General features: G+C 47.8%; 1 protein-coding gene across 6 annotated transcripts in view; it reads right to left on the minus strand.

Moving 5' to 3' along the window:
• LOC110255319 (polyprenol dehydrogenase) overlaps window positions 1-23,589 on the minus strand; it is a 339,610-nt gene that overhangs the window by 10,968 nt on the left and 305,053 nt on the right. For 2 of the 6 annotated variants that reach the window (XR_014834922.1, XR_014834915.1), the window contains 2 exons: window positions 12,546-12,740; window positions 1,265-5,915 (listed from right to left, as the gene is read on the minus strand). The gene's annotated coding sequence lies outside the window, so the exon portion shown is untranslated. Of the gene's footprint in view, window positions 1-60; window positions 238-1,264; window positions 5,916-8,585; window positions 10,536-11,053; window positions 11,383-12,545; window positions 12,813-23,589 lie in introns of those variants that run through there. The other 4 variants (XR_014834927.1, XR_014834917.1, XR_014834930.1 and 1 more) reach the window with 3 other exon arrangements.

Consider the following 23,589-nt stretch of genomic DNA (forward strand, 5'->3'; position numbering starts at 1 on the left):
TGTCAGACATTTTCTCTTCAAGATCTAGGTCAATTCCTCGCTTTTCAAAAACCCAAATACCTTGCAGTTTCTGCAGGCTACACACCAGGAGGCCCTCCTAACTGATCCGATAAAGCTGCTGGGAACCTGAGAGTTTCCACTCTCCGAAGGGATCAGGCAGAGAGAGGAGAGAAATGTTTCAATCCTGCTTCCAAAGGGATAATTTACCAAACCGCTCGATGGGGAGAATCTTTATACCTGGAAAGCACAGATGAAAAGCCAGTCCTGTTTCAAAGAGAAACCATAAAATTATAACCATATGCCCCAGTTCACACAGCTCAATGTAACCAATCCTTTTTGTTTAACTGTTTATGAAACCATCACCTTTCCTTGTAGAATTCTTTCATTTCTTACCAAGCTCATCATTAAGGTCTGGAAGTCAGAAACTTGTATTTCTTTAATAAAAAGTCCTTCCTATAGCTCTTCTTGAAGAGGAAGCATTTTTGCAGAGGCATCAAAGTCATTAACTGTTACAATGACAAAAGACTTAAGGCACATTTAAATCTGATTACAGTGCAAATGAACTAGAAAATGTGGTTACTGTTGTGACATGGAACGTTTTGAAATAACTAGAAAAAGATTATTATAACACAGTACCAGTACATAGCCAAGTTTCAGAAACTGTCAGTTCTAGAATATTTATCTCAAACACATCAATTCAACTGTATAATCTGAGGTTTATCACCCATTTGATAAGGCTCCCCATGTATTTTAACATACCAAATAATTCTAGTTAATTTAACATTGTTTTTCCTTTTGGGATGCCTCAGGGGTCCTGTGAAGCATTCCAAAGTTAGCTGAGTTAAAAGAACTTTAATTAGAATTGGATTGGAAGTTTATCAAGAATATCAGCTTTTTTTCTTTTAATTTGGTCAGATAGAATCATAGGTTGCTGTGGAGAATCCTTTTTCCTTAACCAACGTTACAAGCGATTGCAAAAGCAAACACAGCAGATCACTTAAAAGAACGTTCTGTTATATAATCTGTTATCAAAGTAGCATTCCAAGGAAACTTTGTTCTCTCAGCAAAGGAAGCCAAGGTCAAGTTTTGCACCTGCTTATTATAAAATCGATTCACTCAGTTCAGCTCCCTCTAAGCATGGTTCTGACACTGCAACCCTTCCCTCCGTGTCCACTTCCCACAAACCTCCCAGCAGTTTCTGTATCCATTGGTTTGTCCCCTGGTTTCCATTCCAAACAACAAGCAACAGACAGACTTCCTCTTCTTTTCCCTTGAGGAACGAGAACTCCATTCCTCATTCCTTCTTTCCTGAAAACACATATCCTGCAATAGTTCCCAGTTCCCTAAAGTAACCATGGACAAGTCTTTCATAATTTCAAAAAACATGCGTTTTGTGTGTTTGCTTGTGTCGGGGAGAACACCTCAGGGTGGCTCAGAACCATCCTTTGTGCCTTTAGTGTCTCTGTGCAGTAATTAATGTCTCAGTTTCTTAGTTATTTGGGAACGACCTAGCTCCTCAAAAAATTTGATCATTTAACAATCAAGCACAATTCTAATTTGCACAGTACCAATATCTGGAGAGTGCATTCTTAAGTAGACATTTTTAAGATAACTATTTCTGAACGTTTATCCAAAAGCTCTTATCTCACGTGCATTTAATTGCCTTATAAACATCTCATGGTACCAAGTTATTTTTTCTTGCGAATAATTTTGCAACAGATGTAACAAGATCTTATTAGACGTCTCTTATCCCAGGTACAATAAAGGTGTTCTACTTAATGTTGATGACTCTGAAGACATGTCTATTACTTGTATCAATGGACTTCAATGTTCATATCAGATATGAACTCAACATGGAATGGTTCCCAGTTCCCAATAATCTAAAATTAATCCTGGCCCGTTACCTTTTGTAGAGCATTTCCATAAGTGCTCAATTTCCTTTAAGCCAATTACGTAGAGCTCCCTTACAAATTATTTTCGATAATACCACTAAATAAAGACATATAAATGCACATACAAACAGAGAGACATAACCAGAGATCTCATAAATTCATTTTCCAAGCTGAGTCACGAGTTAGATGTCACAAGTAAAAACTCACTCATTTAAAATAACAGTCGGAATAAGTTTTAAACATTTCTTTCCCATGTTGTCCCTTCCGCCTCAATAGTTAGAGAAGGTCTGGGTGAGATAAGTGTCCTGGGAGCCTGGTCTCAAGGCTCCAGGAGAGGAAGCACCTTCTCCTAGTGAGATTTGTCCCCCCAGGGCAAAATTTTGAAAGGATTTTTTAAAAATGTATTTCAATACCTGCATAGCTAATAAAAGAGCTCATTGTAGCTATTTTCAGGGCAATTCTTTTTCTTTATTACCCAATAAACTATGTACTTGTAAACCTGCCTGAGGTGTTTGTTGGAGGCTGGTTTTCTGACACCTGCCCCTCTTATTTTGTTTGAATTTGAATCTGTCAGGGATAAAATCTACTGGGGCCCTTGTGTGGTGGGCCAGGGCTGCTTGAGAGCCTAACTCCTCTAGGCTTTGCCCAGGGTTGTTTTAGGCCCCTCTTACGTGTCTTGGGTCTCCCAGTGGCACCTAGGACACCCCCACGGGTGCTCAGATGGGCCACATGGCCATTTCTTATTGAGTCCTCCTCTGAGCAGGTTTGAATGAAGGAGTGGCTTTCCCTGTGGGGCCACTGCAGGGCCTGAGGACACTTCCACCACCCCGTTAAATTTCTCAAGCACCTGAGAAAACCAGAGCCAGCCCAGTGAGTCTCCTCCCTTTTCTTGGGAGCAAAGGCTCTCAAATAAGCCTTCACCTTTATCCTGACAACGTCCATGAAGGCAGCTGAACTGAGGAAAAGCATCAGGTCAGCCTCTTACCTGAACACTCAGTCCAGACCCCTGTTTCTTTCAACTGAGCCAAATGCAACAGCTTGTAGTCGAGTCCCAGTGTCTCCACTGGTGGGGTATATATTTCCCAGTATTTTTGAACTGAACCCACCCTCAGCTTCCTTCCTTTGATGTGCACCTCTGCTCTCAGGGCAGGATCCTGAGTGTGCACAGCCTGCAGGACTCACCTGCTCTCACCCCTGGAGGTGACTGATTCCCAGATGACCCTGACATTCTTCATCCTTAGCTACAGACCTGCGGAAATACCACCCAGGGAGGAAAAGGGGGAACAGCAGGATGTGATCAAGCGGAGGGGGAGGGGCCTGCAGCACACACACATTCTACAGAAGTTTGTGGCTGATCTCCTGAAGGTCACGACCAGTCCCAAGGAGCAGACATCACCACGAAGGAGTTTAGTGTTTTTTGAGATAGGAAGAGATGCAAGAATGGGGCACATAAAGTCTTCTCCTAGTAATATCTGACTCTCTGAAGCCTCTTCTTCCAGTTTTCCCAGAGCTCAGAGTCCTCACTCCTGGTCTCCACCCCGAGCCCCTTTCAGGGAGTGTTGGGGGATGGGCAGCTGCAGTGGCTCAGGGCTCAGTCCCTTTAGAGGCAGGTGGCATGTGCCCCTCTCGGGTTCTCAGTTCCCCTTTGAAACTACAATGAGAAGAGGGAGCAGAGGCACCCCGCTGGGCCCCGACATTCCTGAGGGTTTATCTCAAGGCCAGTCCCCAGGGATTTGTCCCCTCAATTCATATGCTGAAGCCCTAACCCCCTGAGGAGCTGTTTTGGTGGCAGAGAAGCAATTAGTGTGCAATGAGGTTATAAGCAGGAAGCTCTGATCTGATGCAATTAGGAAGAGGAAACACCACCTCTCTCTCCCCTGACCCCGCCCTGGACACAGGGAGAAGGGGGCAGCTGCATGCCAACAAGAGAGCCTCACCAGGAACGCAATCTCCCCCCGCTGTGAACATGGACTCCCAGCCTCCAGGAGAGTGGGATAGAAATTTCCACAGTTGGAGCCGCCCAGGCTTGGGAGTTCTGTTTCAGCCGCCTCCGCTCACCAACACCCATGTCTGCGTGTCCTCATATCATAAAGCTGGAGTCCCCTGGCAGCCTAGAGGTTACAGATCTGGCATTGTCACTGCAGCGGCTCAGGTCACTGTTGGGACGAGGCTTCCATGCCTGGCGAGGGAACTTCCACATGCCTCAGGTGCGAGCAAAAAAATAAATTAATAAAAATGATTATAAAGCTTATTGTAATAAGCTGAGACCCCTGGACCCAAAGGAGAATCATACGGATTGATGACAGAGCACAGAGATATTGATAAGATGCTATTTTATGAATTGCATACGTTTCACTTAGAATGAAAGCACCTGTGTCCTTCCCGCAGATCACGCCCCGTCCAGCCCCGAGATTTCTCTGCCTCTGTCTCTCGTCCCACCATAAACCCCTGACACATGGACACACACACACTCCCCTCATTACACGCCAGTAAAACTGCTTTTTAAAAGGACTGTGCTCTGCATTCTGGGATTTTGCTCACTAGCATTTTCTGCAATGCTCTTCCTTTAATCCTTAATCCCATTGTCTTTGGACCAGATGAAATCCTTGCTCTTTGCAAGGCTCATGTGGATGTTTGGCATGAAAATCCCAGATGTGTCTTTCTGCTAAATCCTGAGCCTGGCCTGCTCACAGCACTGTCACACGCCAGCCCCCAGCAGCTCCCCACGCTTTCTGACGCACCCTCCTGGCCCCCCAAGAATGTCACTTGCAGAGCTGTCTTCCCGCACCTCCCACGGCTTCTGCATAACCACTGGACCACGGAGAGTCTCACTGCTCTTCCTCAGCTTTTCGGAGAGGCACTGTGGGCCCCAGCAGCCTGCAGAAAGGCTCAGTGGTGATGGAGAAGGCCCCTCTCTCAGTGCGGGGAAAGGGGAGCCTCCTACACTGCTGGGGCGGGGTGGCGGTCAGTTGTGCAGCCAGTATGGAGAACAGTATGGAGGATCCTTTACTAATGTAAACTTGAGCTTTCCTATGACCCAGCAAGCCCACTCCTGGACATCTATCCAGAGAAAATGAAAACCTTACTTAGAAAAGATCCATGCACCCCGATGTTCACAGCAGCCCCGTTTATAATAACCAAGACATGGCAGCAACCTAGATGTCCATCGAAGGAGGAACGGATTAGGAAGATGTGGTCCATACTCACAATGGAATACTACTCCCCCATAAAGAGAAGGAAATCGTGCCATTTGCAGCAACATGGATGGACCTAGAGATTCTAAGAAAAGTCAGTCAGACAGAAGACGACAAACACCACATGAGATCAATTCTAGGTGGAATCTGAAATATGGCACAAATGAACCTGCCTACAGAACACAAACCGACTCCCACAGAGACCAGACTTGTGGTTGTCAAGGGGGAGGGGCAGGGAGTGGGCTGGACAGGGAGTGTGGGGTTTGTAGATGCAAACTAGGACATTGAGAATGGATCAGCCATGAGGTCCTGCTGTGCAGCACAGGGAACTCTATCCAGGGACAGACCAGGATGGAAGAGAATATGAGAAAGGGAATGTGTATATACATGTATGAGTTGGTTGCTTTGCTGTACAGCAGAAATGGACACAACACTCTAAGTCAACTATAATAGCACATTTTAAAGAATGTGGTATAGATAGACACACACACACACAATGGATTACTGCTTAGCCATAAAAAGGAATGAAACAATGGCTTTTGCAAGACATGGGTGGATCAAGGGATTATTCAACTAAATCCAGTCGGATAAGGACAAATACATGATATCACTTATGTGTGGAATCTCAAAAATAAGACAAAGGAGTCTATACACAAAACAAACCGACTCACAGACAGAGAGAACAGACCTGGGGTTACCGAGGCGGGGAGGGATAAAATAGGATTAATAGATACTCACCACTATCCATAGACAGACAGGCAACAGGGATTTCCTGTAGAGCACAGGAGACTCTATTTGATATTTCGAACAGCCTATCATGGAACATAATCTGAAAAAGAATACAGATGTATATATATTCAATACTTTATTAATAAACTATGTATGTATATTTGATACATTATTAATAAACTATGATGGAAAATAATCTGCAAAAATTAACAGAGCCACTGCTCTGCACACCTGAAGCTAAGGCAATTCTGTAATTCAACTCTAGTTCAAGAAAAAGGGCCCCCTCGGCGTTCATGCTGTGGCTCAGCAGATTAAGAACCTGACATAGTGTCTGTGAGGATGCAGGTTCCACCCCTGGTTAAGGGTCCAGCCTTGCTACAGCTGCAGCTCTGCTTCGATCCCTAGCCTGTGAACTTCCATGAGCCTCAGGTGCAGTCCTGAAAAGGAAAAAGAAAGGAAAAAAGATCCCCTCCCTGTGACACGAGGGGCCACATAGCCGCAAAACTTACTGCCTCTCACCACTGGCATCTCACGGTGCCAGCAAAACACCCTGAAATGAACGTCTTCCAGGATTAGGGGTTCTCCCAGATCTGCATCCGGCAGGCCCCTGCAAGGACCACACCATCTCAGAGGGGCAGTGAAGCCTGGTGGTATTGGGCTGACCCCTCCCACGTCCAGCTAGACTCTGACAATGGCTTCACGGTCACTGTCCCAGGGGGCTTTCCGGGAGGTGGGCTGGAAGCTTTTCTCTCATGTATCGTGATGGTCAACCTGGGGTGAGGGATAAAGAGGGCCAGCGGCCAAAGACCTCCTTAGTTTGCTGGCTCGATGCGGGGCCAGTGCTGGAAAAATGGGCACTTTAGCATTAATTGGATTTTTGCAATACTCTTCAAAAGCTTTCTCGGGCATCCCTCACAATAAGCCAGCACCTTCGATACAGATGCTTAATCCCCAGGGTTTCCACCTGGGGGCCTGGATGGCCACCGTCCAGGTCTGCCCTTCAAGGCCACTGCTTTGATCCCTTCCAACCTAGATTAAAAGCAAATCAGATTATGGAAATGGCCGAGCCGCCTTCAGGGCAGTTAGGATGCAGGGTCTGGCATGTGTACAGGGATGGGGAGGAGGCGGCCGTGGGCTGGGTCTGTGCAGCTTGCAAGCGGCATCAGGATCAGGGCTGGCAGGAACAGAAACCCTAAAACAATCCTGATCAAGAGCGATGCACGTGCCAGCGTCTCTCATGAAAGGGGACCCCGAGGGATGCAGTCTGACGCTGGTGTCAATCCTAAGAACCAGGACCCTGCATCTCCCACCCCCAGTTATGAGACCTGTCCTCATGGACCAGAAGGACGGCTCCCCACATCAGGGGGCAGGCAGAAAGAGGAGAAGAGGACGGGAGCCGAGGGCAGAGCGTGTCTGCCTTTGAAGGAACGTTTCTGGCACATGGGAAGGTCATGGGCAGAGAGGGGAGGTACTGGGTTTGAGTGACTGTGTCATCCATTAATAGCTCTGTGACCTTGGCTGAGGCTCAACTTGAAGACAGCGATGACGGTGATGGTGATTCCGGAGACTGTGGTGATGGGAGCAGGTGGTAATGATGGTGCTGAGGGGCCTGATCATGACGCTGTGATGGAAGATGACGGTGATGACGGGGACGGCGGTGGTGGTGACAGTGGGGGAGGACATGATGGTGACAGTGGGGAGGACGTGATGGTGACAGTGGGGGAGGACGTGATGGTGACAGTGGGGGAGGACGTGATGGTGACAGTGGGGGAGGAGGTGATGGTGACAGTGGGGGAGGAGGTGATGATGACAGTAGGGGAGGACGTGATGATGACGACGGGGGAGGATGTGATGACGACAGTGGGGGAGGATGTGATGACGACAGTGGGGGAGGATGTGATGGTGACAGTGGGGGAGGACGTGATGGTGACAGTGGGGGAGGATGTGATGGTGACAGTGGGGGAGGACGTGATGGTGACAGTGGGGGAGGATGTGATGGTGACAGTGGGGAGGACGTGATGGTGACAGTGGGGGAGGACGTGATGGTGACAGTGGGGGAGGATGTGATGATGACAGTGGGGGAGGACGTGATGGTGACAGTGGGGGAGGATGTGATGATGACAGTGGGGGAGGACGTGATGGTGACAGTGGGGGAGGATGTGATGGTGACAGTGGGGGAGGACGTGATGGTGACAGTGGGGGAGGATGTGATGGTGACAGTGGGGGAGGATGTGATGGTGACAGTGGGGGAGGACGTGATGGTGTCAGTGGGGGAGGACGGGATGGTGACAGTGGGGGAGGACGGGATGGTGACAGTGGGGGAGGATGTGATGACGACAGTGGGGGAGGATGTGATGGTGACAGTGGGGGAGGACGTGATGACGAAAGTGGGGGAGGACGTGATGGTGACAGTGGGGGAGGACGTGATGGTGACAGTGGGGGAGGAGGTGATGGTGACAGTGGGGGAGGAGGTGATGGTGACAGTGGGGGAGGAGGTTATGGTGACAGTGGGGGAGGATGTGATGGTGACAGTGGGGGAGGATGTGATCATGACAGTGGGGGAGGATGTGATGGTGACAGTGGGGGAGGATGTGATGGTGACAGTGGGGGAGGACGTGATGGTGACAGTGGGGGAGGGGAGGAGGTGATGGTGACAGTGGGGGAGGACATGATGGTGACAATGACATTGAGGACGATGAGGATGAAGTCCTGATGATGATGGTGGTTTGTGATGAGGATGCCAGTGATGAAGATGAAGGCGAAGAATATGTTTTTGGTTTTTTTGTTGTTTTCATTGTCCTTTTAGGGCCTCATGTGCAACATATGGAAGTTCCCAAGCTAGAGGGTGAATTGGAGCTGCAGCTGCCGGTCTGCTCCACAGCCACAGCTGTGCCAGATCTGAGCTGTGTCTAGGACCTACATCACAGCTCATGGCAACGCCAGATCCTTAACCCACTGAATGAGGCCAGGGGTCGAACCTGAGTCCTCATGGACACTAGTCGGGTTCATTACTGCTGAGCCGCCACGGGAACTCCTGGAAGAGTGTTGATGGTGACGATGTGACCTGCCTTAGGACTGTCACAAGGGACACATGAGCTAAATTAAATAGTCCCTTGAAAATTATATGTTGTACACATGGCAATTGTATGGGTGATCCACTTCTGATGAATGTCTTTATTTTCTTGGAGGCTCACATTGCAAAACACGCTACTTCAGTGAATTACCTGGAACTATTCATTATTTATGTGTTTATGTTCATACATATGTGTGTGTGTATATACAGACATGTGTACACACGTGTATATGTATATACGTGTATATATGTATGCACATATAATGTATATCGAGAGAGATAAAGTATATACACACTGATTTTACATAAAGACGGACAGTCCACAGCACTACTCAGCAGGTACATTAATGAAGTCAGAACACCCCCTCACACCACAAAAATAAACTCAAGACGGCTTAAAACCTTAAATATAAGACATGACACCATAAAGCCATAGAAGAGAACCTAAGCAAAACATATTCTGACATAAATTGTAGCCAAGTTTTCTTAGGCCAGTCTCCCAAGGCAAAAGAAATAAAAGCAAAAATAAAGAAATGGGACCCAATCAAACCTGTAAGTTATTTTTTATAGCAAAGGAAACCATACACTAAAAGAAAAGACAACTTACAAAATGGGAGAAAATAGGTGCAAACAAACCGACCAGCAAGGGATTAATCTCCAAAACATACAAACATCTCGTACAGCTTTATGTTAAAAAATCCAAATAACCCAATCAGAAAATGAGAAGGCTGAAACAGACATTACTCCAAAGACAAAAGACAGACGGTCAACAGGCCCGTGAAATGACGCTGGACATTAGTAATTATTAGAAAAATGCGGGTCAAACCTGCAGTGAGGTTCCGCCTCACACCAGTCAGAACGGCCATCGTTACTGAGTCCACAGGTAACAAAGGCTGGAGAGGGTGTGGAGAAAAGGGAACCCTCCTGCACTGTTGGCGGGAATGTATTTTGGTGCAGCCACGATGGAGGAATGTGTGGAGGCTCTTTAAAAACCTAAAACTAGAACTGCCCTATGATCCAGAAATCCCCCTCCAGGGGGGTATATCCAGAGAAAACTACAGTTTGAAAAGATCCACGCACCCTTATGTTTATAGCAGCTCTATGCATAACAGCCAAGACCTGGAAACAACCTACATGTCCATCGATAGATGAACAGATAAAGAGGTGGTACAAATACCCAATGGACTATTAGCCATAAAAAAAGAAGAAAATAATGCCAACATGGACGGACCTAGAGCTATCTTACTAAATGAAGTCAAACACAGAAAGACACATATCCTATGATATCACCCACTGGTAGAGTTTAAAATACAACACAGATGAGCTTATTTACAAAACGGAAACAGACCCACAGAAAAGAGACTTGCGGTTCCTAAAGGGGAAAGCAAGGGAGGGATAAACTGGCTGTTTGCGATGAACAGACACACAGCACTGCGTCTAAAATAGATAAGTAACCCTTGTATGTGGAATCTAAACCGTGGCACAAGTGAACTTTTCTACGAAACAGAAACAGACTCACAGACATGGAGAACAGACTCTGGTTGCCGAGGGGGAGAGAGAAAAATTAGGAGTTTAGGAATAACATGGACACACGACTACACATAAAATAGATAAACCACGAGGGCCTACTGTACAGCGCAGGGAACTCTACTCAGTATCCTGTAATAGCCCAGGATGGAAAAAATCTGAAAAAGAACATAAATATGTGTATGGCCGAATCACTTTGATACACACCTGACATTGGCACAATATTGTCCTTCAACTCTACTTCAGTGAAAAAACCCACAACTCAGGAAAGACCAGCAAGTCTTCTTGCCCCAAAGCTGTCTCCCCCTCAGACAGCCTTGCTGCAGTTTTACACGGCATCCAGATGACCTGCTCCACGTGTCCACCACACCTGCGGCGGGGAGTCCTCATTCTGCCTCCGCGGCACCTGGCCGCGAGCCACACACCTGCAGGGTGCTCCACAAAAGCCTCGAGCCGCATTCAATCCTCCTGTTCTGTTTCTCTTTTTATTAAAGTACAGTCGACTTACAATGTTGTGCCAACTTCTGCTGCACAGCAAGGTAACCCTGTCATACATACATATACATATTTTTCTTACATTATCTTCCATCCTAGTCTATCCCAAGAGACTGGATAGGGTTCCCTGTGCTGCACAGCACAGCCTCATGGCTGATCCATTCTCAGTGTCAGGGTTTGCATCTACGAACCCCACACTCTCCGTCCATCCCACTCCCTCCCCCTTGGCAACCACAAGTGTGTTCTCTGTGTCTGTGAGTCTGTTTCTGTTCTGTAGACAAGCTCTGCCCTATTTTAGATTCCACACAGAAGTGAGGTCATGTTGTATTTGTCTTCATCTAATTTCACGTAGCAGGATCATCTCCATGGCCACCCATCCTGCTGCAAAAGGCATTAGCTCACTCATTTTTTATGGCTGAGTAGTATTCCATTCTATACATGAGCCAGGTCGAGGTGCCGGGTGTGGGGAGAGCTGGAGACACAAGGTGAGGGAGTGAGAAGGAAGAACAGTGAGGAATGGAACTGCATCCACAACCACACGGATTCCATCAGCTGGTCAGCACATCCCCGTAAGCCTGCCTGTCACCAGCCGCCTCTGTCTCCAGGCTGGTACCTCGATGCCACCCTCTTCCCCCGATGGACAACCACAGCATCCTGGACCAGCTGCCCCACTCTCTCATTGCAGTCTGTCCTCAGTGCAGCCATGGGAGGGATTCTGCTCATGCTCAGGTCACAGGCTCACCCAGCCACCTCCCCAAGCAGAGCCTGGGTTGAGGGTTGGATGCAGGGAGGACCAGGGGCTCCAGGAGGGGGACGGGGAAGTGACACAAGGAGAGAACTGGTCAAGGGGGAGGGGAATTGCTGAGCCGGCTACATTGCCGGGACTGATCTTAGTAAGAATTATGGAGCAGCTACATCACAGTTCTGGATAGAGTATCATGGTGACGCTCTGGGCAACAGCCTGAAGCCCCCTCTGGGAATGTCCTGGCTCAGCGGTGTGGGAGCTGGAGTATTTATGCACCCTGTCCATTAGTAACTGGCGGGTTAGGTGACGTTCCCGAATTCCCAGCTTGTGGCCCCAGTGGACAATGTGTGTCCACCGATCCGGGTAGCCCTTCAACAAAGACACAGGGCTTGCACTGCAAGGCAGGTCGCTGTTCACAGAAATGACAGGGGACTGCTAGGGTCGTGGCTGGACCACTGCCAGCATCAGGACCATGTGAGAAAAATCCCCATCAGCCCCCACTTCACCTGTGATAAACCGCACAGTCGAAATAAGGTGACACGGGCCCCGTCCCTGGGTCTCTGCCCTCGTCCTCCTGCACGCATGGCTGCTCAGCCGCATCCGGCCAGGCTGGACCCTCCCTCTTCCACTGTCCACACAGTCTGCTCCCGGGTGGGGCACAGCTGTCCTGTCTTCCTGTCACCTCCTCCAGGTCTGTGGCAGACACCACCCCCCAGTGAAGCTCGCTCCGGCCACGATGCCACACGGGCCCCTCTGGTCACCCTGTCTTGTCCTCACTCTTGCTCAGATCACGCTCTGCTGGGGTGTGAAACCACGCCGTGCCTTTCACCTAGGCATCATCCCTCAGCATGTCCTGCTCCCCCCGGATGGACAGTGAGCTGGCAGCTGACCTGGCTCGTTGGCTGGAAGCAGCGTGGTGACTGTCTCCGAGGACCCTCTGATCGATAAGTCGTTGTCCAACGAATACATGAAGCAGTGGAACCGAGAAAGACTGTGTTCCAGCAGGCAGACAGTTAGGGATGATCAGAGAAAGGGGGTCCCCAGACCAGATGGCGGGAAACCACACATCATGCCAACAGCAGGGTCTGCGGGCAGAGAAAGAAAAGCCGGAACCTCCAGACTGACCAGAATCCACACATGCTGGTGTGACAGGTGCCCTGGAGGCAGAGGAGAAAAGGGACATCCAGTGTCTGAAGGTGACCCGCTGCTCATCACGCCCCCGTTACAATAAAAAGGTCACACAAGTAGCTATGCAGGTAAGAAATGCCCATCATGCACCGAGGCCACGACACTTCCCGTCCCAGCTAAATAAGGGCAGAAATCCCTCCCCCCTTCGGGAAGGTGGAGCCGGGATGAAAATTAAGGGTCGCACCCTTCCTGGTGAATATTCCACCCAGGCAGGAAGCCCGCTGTAACCAGCAAGGCAGGGCGCTGCTGGCCCTCTGCCCGCCTCTCTCTAAGAGGCGTCTCTCTCACTTCGGTCAATCCTCACTCTTCTTTCTCAATTTCCGTCCCATTTCTGAATTCCTTCTCCACAAGAACCGCCCTTCGGGAACAGCAGGAAGAAGGTCCGCGGGTCCTCAGGACTAAGGAAGGGGATTCCGCCGAGCGAAGGCTTGGACTTGGCGGCAGGTGGGTGTGGACCCTTGGTTCCCGGAACCCTGCTCCCCAGGTGATCACAGAAGACATCTGGCGTCTTCCAGGTGAAGCGAAGATGCCCAGACCCGTGGTGGGACCTTGACCTGATGACTTACCGAGTCCAAGTGCCTGCCGCCGCAGTGCTGCGAGGGTTGGACGCGCCCGCTGGTGCGCGGGGGACACTTGACCCACACGGGGTTTCATCCCTGTCGCGACCCTGGTCATTCCCGCCTTGCCCAGCGACTCAGGGCTGGAAGGGGGCTGCGGGAGGGGTCCTCTCACGCTGCTTTCTAAGAGGGACTCTGGCGACTGGGCACGCAACCCACAGAGCCAGCAGGGAGCGTGCCCGCTGCGGGGGAGGGCGGCTTCTCTGCTGGCTTTGGGCGCCGAGCATCACGCCGCCGACTTCTGGGTGTGAGTCAGCTGGATCCAGGCAGGGGTCCCTCCTCCTTTCCGCAGCCCCCCAGTGGTTAAGGCACACGGCAGCAGCAACAGCTCTGGAGCCATCAGAAATCCGGGCACAATTTCCCACCAGCCGTGAGATCCCGGCGGGCCGACCCCACCAGAAACGCTGCCAAGCTCACCTGCCCTAACACGCCCAGCCTCCTAAGCCTCCCGCTGAAACTACTTCCCGTGAACACTGATACATCTGTATCTGGACTTTTTTTCATATTTCTCACCACAAGCGTTTTAATCACCACGTACTTTCTATCATCTGTAATAAAGCTGGATTATAACACATCTTTACAGACACAAGTGAGCATACTAATCCTTTGTTATAATTCCTATAATAAAAGTGTACGTATTTATCTCTCTGCGTATCTAGGTAAATTTAATAAAAACTTTTAAATAATTATTTGACTGTTAGTAGAAAGCTACTTACAGACCCTCTAAAGAATTCTAAGGATTATTTTGTGTCTAATTTAGTACTATGTATACCTGTAATACATATAACCGGTTTCTCCTTACATTTAAAGTTATTACAATATGTATACTTTAAAATCAATTCTTTTACATTCTATCAGGCAGGTACATACCCTCATATGTACAGGATATTGCCTTCTGCTAAGATAGTTAGGTTGGGTATTTGTTTCCTGGGTCTGCTGTAATAGGATACTCCAAACTGGGTGGAAGATTTATTCTACCTCAGCTTTGGAGAAAGGGCTGGAGTCATACAGATATACTGCAGTCACATATATTTAATCTTAGTTTTAGAAGTCATATATATACATTATATTAAATATATTCATAAGTATATAAATATATATACACAGTTCCCATAAAATAGTAGCTAGTATAATTTAGTTATAGTAATAGCTAATACACATTAATTTTTTTTCTCCTTTTGCCTTTTCTAGGGCCGCTCCGGCAGCATATGGAGAGTCCCAAGCTAGGGGTCTAATCGGAGCTGTAACCGCCAGCCTACACCACAGCCAAGTCACAGCAATTCCAGATCTGAGCTGCATCTGTGACCTACACCACAACTCACTGCAACACCGGATCCTTAACCCACGGAGCAAGGCCAGGGATCGAACCCGCAAACTCATGGTTCCTAGTTGGATTTGCTAACCACTGAGCCATGACAGGGAACTCCTACATTAATTTTCTTTTTATCTTTTTAGGGCCGCAACCAGAGCATTTGGAAGTTCCCAGGCTAGGGGTTGAATCAGAGCTGCATGCTCCAGTCTACACCACAGCCACAGGAATGCCAGATTAGAGCTGTGTCTGTGACCCACACCAGCGCTCATGGCAACGCTGGATCCTTAATTCACTGAGCAGGACCTGGGATCGAACTCGCATCCTCATGGATACTAGTTGGGTTTGTTACCGCTGAGCCATGGAACTCAGCATTAATTTTCATGTGTCTTATGAAATCTAGAGGAAGAGCAACCAGGATAAACTTTAGGGTTGACTCATCTGTGCCAGATCCATGGGCTCAGCGCTCTGGGCATCAGCCACAGCCTGGTACACTTACACCAAGATTGATTTCCACACAGTCCACCAAATTCTGATCGCATTACTTCTCCTCCTTTGAGGGCAGTCACGGTCCTGCGCCATCGGCTGAGGACCGGGAAAAAAAGCACAATGTAGGGAGAGAGGGAGACGGCGGAAGAGGAGGCCACCTCCTCCCACAAACCCATCAGGATCCGTCTGCAAATGGACAGTCCTCACAGGTCATGGACTGAACCCCGACTGCAGGACTCACCACGGCTAGGACAGGAGGAGTCTCCACGTAACTGTGCAGGACGAAAGAGCAGGAAGAGGCAGAAGGGGGTTGGAACCTGCTCCCCACGTGGGAGCTGAGGGAGAGGAGAGGGGGCTGCGCCTGGGGAAGACCCCTCACTGTGGAGACACGGGACAGGAAGGGAGCTGCAGAGGCTCGGAGGAAGGCACAAAAACTGGTGTGTGGCAGGAAGGACAGGGTGAGACAGGCACAGAGGGACGTGGAAGCCCCTGTGCGCCCCAGCCTGAGACACACAACTGCCGATACAGGTGGGGGCCGAGTGCTGGAGCAAGGAGCTTGGGGAACGGGCCTGGGGATTAGATGGCTGCTGACTGTGCAGACAGCCTGGGGGAGCAGAAGGGCAGAGCAGGAGGCTAAGAAATATTCAGCCACCATGGAGGCGAAGCAGCCTTGTTCAGGGGGTGGGAGGGGTGGGGCCACCATGGCAGCCTCTGCCCCGCACAGGTCCCTGACTCAGTGAGGTCTGGGAGAGGTTCCTGGCTGAGCTGGACTGTGCCCCTGTCACAGCCCCAGCCCCTCCCACCCAGAATAGGCCAGTGCATCCCTGAGGGCCGCCCAGACCCCTCACACTGGAAAGGGCCCTTGTGCCCCCATCCTAGACCTCATGTGCTCTAATCACAACCCCACCTTCTGTGCACCTGCACCTCCAAAGCACTCACCCCACCCCCACCCTCTATGCATTTGCTGCTCCAAAGCATTCACCCCACCCCCACCCACCCCCATGCACCTGCTGTTCCAAAGCACTCACCCCACCCCACCCCCTGTGCACCTGCTGATCCAAAGCATTCACCCCACCCACCCCCATGCACCTGCTGTTCCAAAGTACTCACCCCACCCCAACCACCCCCTGTGCACCTGCTGATCCAAAGCATTCACCCCACCCCCACCCCTCTGCACCTGCAGCTCCAAAGCACTCAAGGCCCCACTCCCTGTGCACCTGCAGCTCCAAAGCACTCAAGGCCCCACCCCCTGTGCACCTGCAGCTCCAAAGCACTCACCCGCCCCACACACCTGCTGCCCCAGGAGCAGTGTTTGCTGGGTTGCTCACATATAGAGGTGGCGATGAAACCACAGCTGAGCCCTGGGGGCCCCCGTGACTAAGAAGGAAGAGCCGAAACCTCGCCCCGGCTGCACAAACTGAGAACTGACACCTCCACCACGAGCCTAACACATTCAGTGCTGGTGGAACATCTGAACGGACAATGGGTGCTCCCGCAGCTGAGAGGGGTCTGGCTTGAGCAGCTGTGGGCTTTGTGGGCATGTACATGGAGGCAGGGGGACTAGACTTGGCCAGGATCTGAGCTGACTCCGTAATACCCACAGTCGGTTGAGATGTGTGACTGGTGCAGCCTTGGGTCCCGACCTCGGTGCATCTGCACTGGTGAAAACAATGCCTGAGAGACACCAGGGCCAGTTGCCAACATGTTCATGGGGAAGGTGGGGCCGAGATCGGTGCCAACAACCGTGTGCCCTGTGAGCCTGCACAACAGGTGAAAGGTGACTGGCAGAGCACACTGACAGGTGCACAGCTCCTCTCTTACTAGAATGCTGCTTCCCTGCACCACAGGCCAGAAACACAGCTCAGGAGTTCCTGTTGTGGGAACTCATGCAGTAATGAACTCAACTAGCATCCAGGAGGATGTGGGTTAGATCCCTGGCCTTGCTCAGTGGGCTGAGGATCCACTGCTGCCGTGAGCTGTGCTGTAGGTCACAGAGGTAGCTCGGATCCTGCATTGCTGTGGCTGTGGTGTAGGCTGGCAGCTGTAGATCCAGTTCGACCCCTAGCCTGGGAACTGCCATATGCTTCAGGAGCAGCCCTAAAAAGACCAAAAAAAAAGCAGGAACACAGCTCAGAAACAGATCTGGGGGCTCCTACCGCAACAACTAGGGAGAAAACCCTGCCCTGGGCAGTGACAACCACAGAGCAAAGAGGAGGCCCCGCTCAACAGCCAGTGTGGGCTCTGGCCACCACATCATGTCCCATCTCCTACCCCGAGGATAACAACCAGCACACACAGAGGAAAGAGCCAGCAGACCTCAAAACTAAAAACAGCCTTGGGAGTTCCCCTTGTGGTGCAATGGAAATGAATCCCACTAGTATCCATGAGGATGTGGGTTCAACCCCCTGGCCTCACCCAGTGGGTTAAGGATCCAGCATTGTTGGCAGCAGTGGTGCAGGTTGCAGCGTGGCTTGGATCCCGCATTGTAGTGGCTGTGGCATGGGCCAGCAGCTATAGCTCTGATTCAACCCATAGCCTGGGAAGTTCCTTATGCTGAGGGTGCAGCCCTAAAAAGCCAAAAAAAAAAAAACAAAAAACAAAAAAAAAAAACAGCAACAAGAAAAAAACAGCCTTCAGACCAAAAAATACCAGACCCACACAGGCTGCCTGAAGTCACATGAAGCCCACGACCACCTCTACACACACCCCTTGACAACGCCCTGACCACCAGCTGCACCCACCAGTGGGAAGACACCACTCCCTCCCACCAGGAAACCCTCACAAGCCCTCAAGCAACATGACCCAGCAGAGGGCAGACACCAGAAGCAAGACGAACCACAACCCTACAGCCTGCAGAAAAGAGATGAAAAAACATAGAAAGAGAGACACAAGGAGATGACGGAGAAAGAGGTTTCCAATGAAGGAATGAGATAAAAAGTCACGAAAACAGCTAAATGAAGAGGTGAGGTAACCAACCCAAAAAAGAATTCAGAGTAGTCACAGTAAGGATGAGCCACGATCTCAGGAGAAAATGAATGCCCAGGTCGAGAAGTTACAAGAAATGTTTAACAACGAGCTGGAAGGCTCAAAGAGCAAGCAAAGGAAAGTCGACAAAACAGCATCTGAAATGAAGAGAACGCTGAAGGACTCAACAGCTGGAAAACGGAGGCAGAAGAACAAACTGGGGAGGTGGAAGACAGAGCAGTAGAAGTCACTGCCACAGAAAAGAATAAGGAAGGAAAGAATGAAACCAAGTGAGGACAATCTAAGAGACCCCCTGGGACAACAGCGAAAGTACCAACAGTTCCAGAAGAGAGACAGAAAGGGCCTGAGAAAATACCTGAAGAGACCTACAGCCAAAATGTTCCCTAAGGTGGGAAAGGAAACACTCCCTCAGGTGGAGAAAGTGCAGAAAGTCCCATACAGGATAAACCAAGAAGAAACACGCAGAGACACATACTACTCAAACTGACCAAAATTAAATACAAAGAAAGACATTAAAAGCAACAAGAGGACAGCAGCACATAACATACGAGGGAACCCCCTAAGGCTGGCAGATGATATTTTAGCAGAAACTCTGCCAGCTAGAAGAGAGGGGCACGTAGATCAAGTGATGAAAGGGAGACGCCTTCAACCAAGAACACCCTACCCAGCAAGCCTCTCACTCAGAATTGACAGAGAAACCAAAAGCCTCACAGCCCAGCAAAAGCTAAGAGGATTCAGTGGCACCAAACCAGCTTTCCAACAAACGCTAAAGGAGCTTCTGCAGGTTGAAAAGAAAAGGCCACAGCTAGAAACAACAAAATTAAACGTGCAAAAAGCTCACCAGGAAAGCCAAACATAAAAGTGGAAAATCATCCTCAGACAAATGTGATATCAAAACCAGCAATCGCGAGGAGAGAAGAACGCAGAATTTTGAAAATGCGTTTGCAAGTAAGAGACCAGCACTTAAAACAATTCTGCATATATATATATATATATATATATATAGAGAGAGAGAGAGAGAGAGAGAGAGAGAGATCAGTCTAGAGCAACTAGAGAAAGAAGAACAAACAAGTTAGCAGAAGGAAAGAAAACATAAAGATCAGAGCAGAAATAAATGAGATAAGAGACAAAAAAAATAGAAGAGATCAATGAAACCAAAATCTGGTTCTTTGGAAAGATGAACACCTTTGATAAATCCTTAGCCAACTCATCAAGAAAACAAGGGAGACAGCTCACATCAATATAATTAGAAACAAAAAAGAAATAACACACCCTCATATCATGAGCAAAAATAAACTCAAAATGGCTTAAAGACTTAAATGTAAGACAAGACACCATCAAACTCCTGGAAGAGAACATAGGCAAAACATTCTCGGACATCAGCCTTTCAAATATTTCCTCAGGTCAGTCTCCCAAGGCAACAGAAATAAGCAAAACAATAAACCAATGGGACCTCATCAAACGGACAAGCTTTTGCACAGCAAAGGAAACCAAAAAGAAATTAAAAAGACCACTTACAGAATGGGAGAAAATAGTTTCAAATGATGCAACGGACGAGGGCTTAATCTCTAAAATATACAAACAACTTATTCAACTCAACAGCAAAAAAACCAACAACCCAGTGGAAAAATGGGCAAAAGACCTGAATAGACATTTCTCCAAAGAAGATATACAGATGGCCAACAAGCACATGAAAAAAATGCTCCACATCTCTGATATAAGATAAATGCAAATCAAAGCTACTATGAGGTGCCACCTTGCACCAATCAGAATGACCATCATTAATAAGTCCACAAAGAACAAGTGCTGGAGGGGGTGTGGAGAAAAGGGAACCCTCCTGCACTGTTGCTGGGAATGGAAGCTGGTACAACCACTATGGAGAACAGTATGGACGTACCTCAGAAATCTATACATAGAACTACCATTTGACCCAGCAGTCCCACTCTTGGGCATGTGTCCAGAAAAAACTTTCCTTGAAAAAGACACATGCCCCCGCATGCTCACTGCAGCACTAGTCACAGTAGCCAAGACATGGAAACAACCCAAATGTCCATCGACAGACGACTGGATTAGGAAGATGTGGTATATATACACGAGGGAATACTACTCAGCCATAAAAAGAACAAAATAATGCCACTTGCAGCAACATGGATAGAACTAGAGACTCTCACACTGAGTGAAGTAAGTCAGAAAGAGAAAGACAAATACCATATGATATCACTTATTACTGGCATCTAATATACAGCACAAATGAAGCTCTCCACAGAAAAGAAAATCATGGACTTGGAGAATAGACTTGTGGCTGCCTGGGGAAAGAGGAAGGGAGTGGGAGGGATTGGGAGCTTGGGGTTAACGGATGCAAACTATTGCTTTTGGAATGGATTTAGAATGAGATCCTGCTGTGTAGCACTGAGAACTGTCTAGTTACTTACTTTGGAGCAGGACAATGGGAGAAAAAAGTACGTATACATGTATGTGTAACTGGGTCCCCATGCTGCACAGTGGGAAAAAAAATGCTGTTGGGGGAAATAACAATAAAAGAATAAAATAAATAAATTACAGTGGACATTACAAAAATACAAATGATCATAAGAGACTGCTACATGTAATGATAGGCCAATAAAATGGACAACCCGAAGAAAATGGACCAATTCTTAGAAAGGTACAATCTTCCAAGAAGAAATACAAAGTAAAAGAGACCAATTACAAGTACTGAAATTTAAACTGTGACTTTAAAACTTGGAAAAAACAAAAGTCCAGGACCAGATGGCTTCACACACAAATGCTATCAAAACTTTAGAGGAGAGTTAACATCTGTCCTTCTGAAACTCTTCAAAAAATTGCAGAGGAAGGAACATTCCCATGCACATTCTACGAGGCCACCATCACCCTGATACTGAAACCAGACAAAGACACTACAAAAAAAAAAAAAAGAAAGAAAGAAAGAAAGAAAATTACAGGCCCATATCAGTGATGAACACAGATACAAAACCCTCAAGAAAATATCAGCAAACCGAATCTGACAATATATTAAAATGGCCCTACCCCATGATCAAATGGGATTTGTCCCAGGGATGCAAAGATTCATCAATATCCACAAATCAATCAGTGAAGAATCACATCAACACACCGAAGAATCAAAACCATACAGTCACCGTGACAGACGCAGAAAAAGCTTCTGACAAAACTCAACATTTATGATAAAAACTCTCCAGAGAGTGGGCATAGAGGGAACCTACCTCAACATAACAAAGGCCATATATGACAAACCCATAGCTGTCATCACTCTCAATGGTGAAAAGCTGAAAGCATTTCCACTAAGATCGGAACAAGACAAGGATGTCCATTCTTACCACTTATTATTCAACATAGTTTTGGAAATCCTAGCTGCATCAGTGAAAGAAGAAAAAGAAATAAAAGGATCCAAATTGGAAAAGACGTAAAACTGTCACTGTTTGCAGATGACATGATACTATACATAGAAAATCCTAAAGATGCTACCAGAAAACTACTAAAGCTCATCAATGAATTTGGTAAAGTTGAAGGATATGAAATTAAAATAGAAACCTCCTGCATTCCTGTCCACTAACAACTAGAGATCAGAAAAAGAAAGGAAGGAAACCATCCTACTCACCATCACCTCCAAGAGAATCAAATGCCTGGGAAGAAGCCTACCTAAAGAGGAAAAAGACTGTACTCTGAAAACTCTAAGATGCTGGAGAAAGAAATCAAAGATGACACAAATGGAAGCTATACCACGCTCTTGGGTTGGAAGAATCAATACTGTCGAAAGACTAGACTACCTAAGGCAAACTACAGATTCAATACAGTCCTTATCAAATTACCAACGGCATATTTCACAGAACTAGAACAAAAAATGTTGCTGGAGGGGAGGTCCTGTCGTGGCTCAGAGGGTCACAGACCCAACGTTGTCTCTGTGACGATACGGGTTTGATCAGTGGGTTAAGAATCTAGCATTGCTGCAAGATGCAGTGTAGGTCACAGAGGTGGCTCGCATCCAGTGTTGCTATGGTGTTGGTGGGCAGGTGCAGCTGCAATTCGATGCCTAGCCTGGGAACTTACATATGCTGCAGGTGTGGCCATTTAAAAAAGAAGAAAAAAGAAAAATGGAGCTGGAGGAATCAGGACGCCTGACTTCAGACTATACTACAAAGCTTCAGGCATCAAAACAGTACGGTACTGGTACCCAAACCAGAAATACAGATCAATGGAACAGGATAGAAAGGTTAGAAATAAACCCAGGCATCTACTGTCAATTCATCTATGACAGGGAGGCAACAATATACAATGGAGAAAGAACAGACTCTCCAATAAGTGGTGCTGGAAAAACTGGACAGCTCCATGCAAAAGAATGAAATTAGAATAGTCTCTAAAAAAGACAACTTACAGATTGGGAGAAAATAGTTTCAAATGATGCAACCGACAAGGGCTTAATCTCTAGAATATATAAGCAACTTATACAACCCAACAGCAAAAAAAAACCAATCAATCAATGGAAAAATGGGCAAAAGACCTCAATAGACATTTCTCCAAGGAAGATATACAGATGGCCAGCAAACACATGAAAAAATGCTCAACATCGCTGATTATAAGAGAAATGCAAATCAAAACTACCATGAGATACCACCTCACACCAGTCAGAATGGCCATCATTAAGAAGTCCACAAAGAACAAGTGCTGGAGGGGCTGTGGAGAAAAGGGAACCCTCCTGCACTGTTGGTGGGAATGTCAACTGGTACAGCCACTATGGAGAACAGTATGGACATACCTTAGAAGTCTATACACAGAACTTCCATATGACCCCACAATCCCACTCTCGGGCATCTATCCGGACAAAACCCTACTTAAAAGAGACACATGCACCCGCATGTTCATTGCAGCACTATTCACAATAGCCAGGACATGGAAACAACCCAAATGTCCATCGATAGATGATTGGATTCGGAAGAGGTGGTATATATACACGATGGAATACTACTCAGCCATAAAAAAGAATGACATCATGCCATTTGCAGCAACATGGATGGAACTAGAGAATCTCATCCTGAGTGAAATGATCCAGAAGGACAAAGACAAATGCCATATGATATCACTTATAACTGGAATCTAAGATCCAGCACAAATGAACATCTCCTCAGAAAAGAAAATCATGGACTTGGAGAAGAGACTTGTGGCTGCCTGATGGGAGGGGGAGGGAGTGGGAAGGATTGGGAGCTTGGGCTTATCAGACACAACTTAGAATAGATTTACAAGGAGATCCTGCTGAATAGTATTGAGAACTTTGTCTAGATACTCATGTTGCAACAGAACAAAGGGTGGGGAAAA

The sequence above is a fragment of the Sus scrofa genome, chromosome X (assembly GCF_054392235.1).
Source record: "Sus scrofa isolate SSC_HxYL_T2T_F1_AM1 chromosome X, Sscrofa_HxYL_maternal_Yorkshire_Landrace_v2.0, whole genome shotgun sequence".
Lineage (NCBI taxonomy): Eukaryota > Metazoa > Chordata > Mammalia > Artiodactyla > Suidae > Sus > Sus scrofa.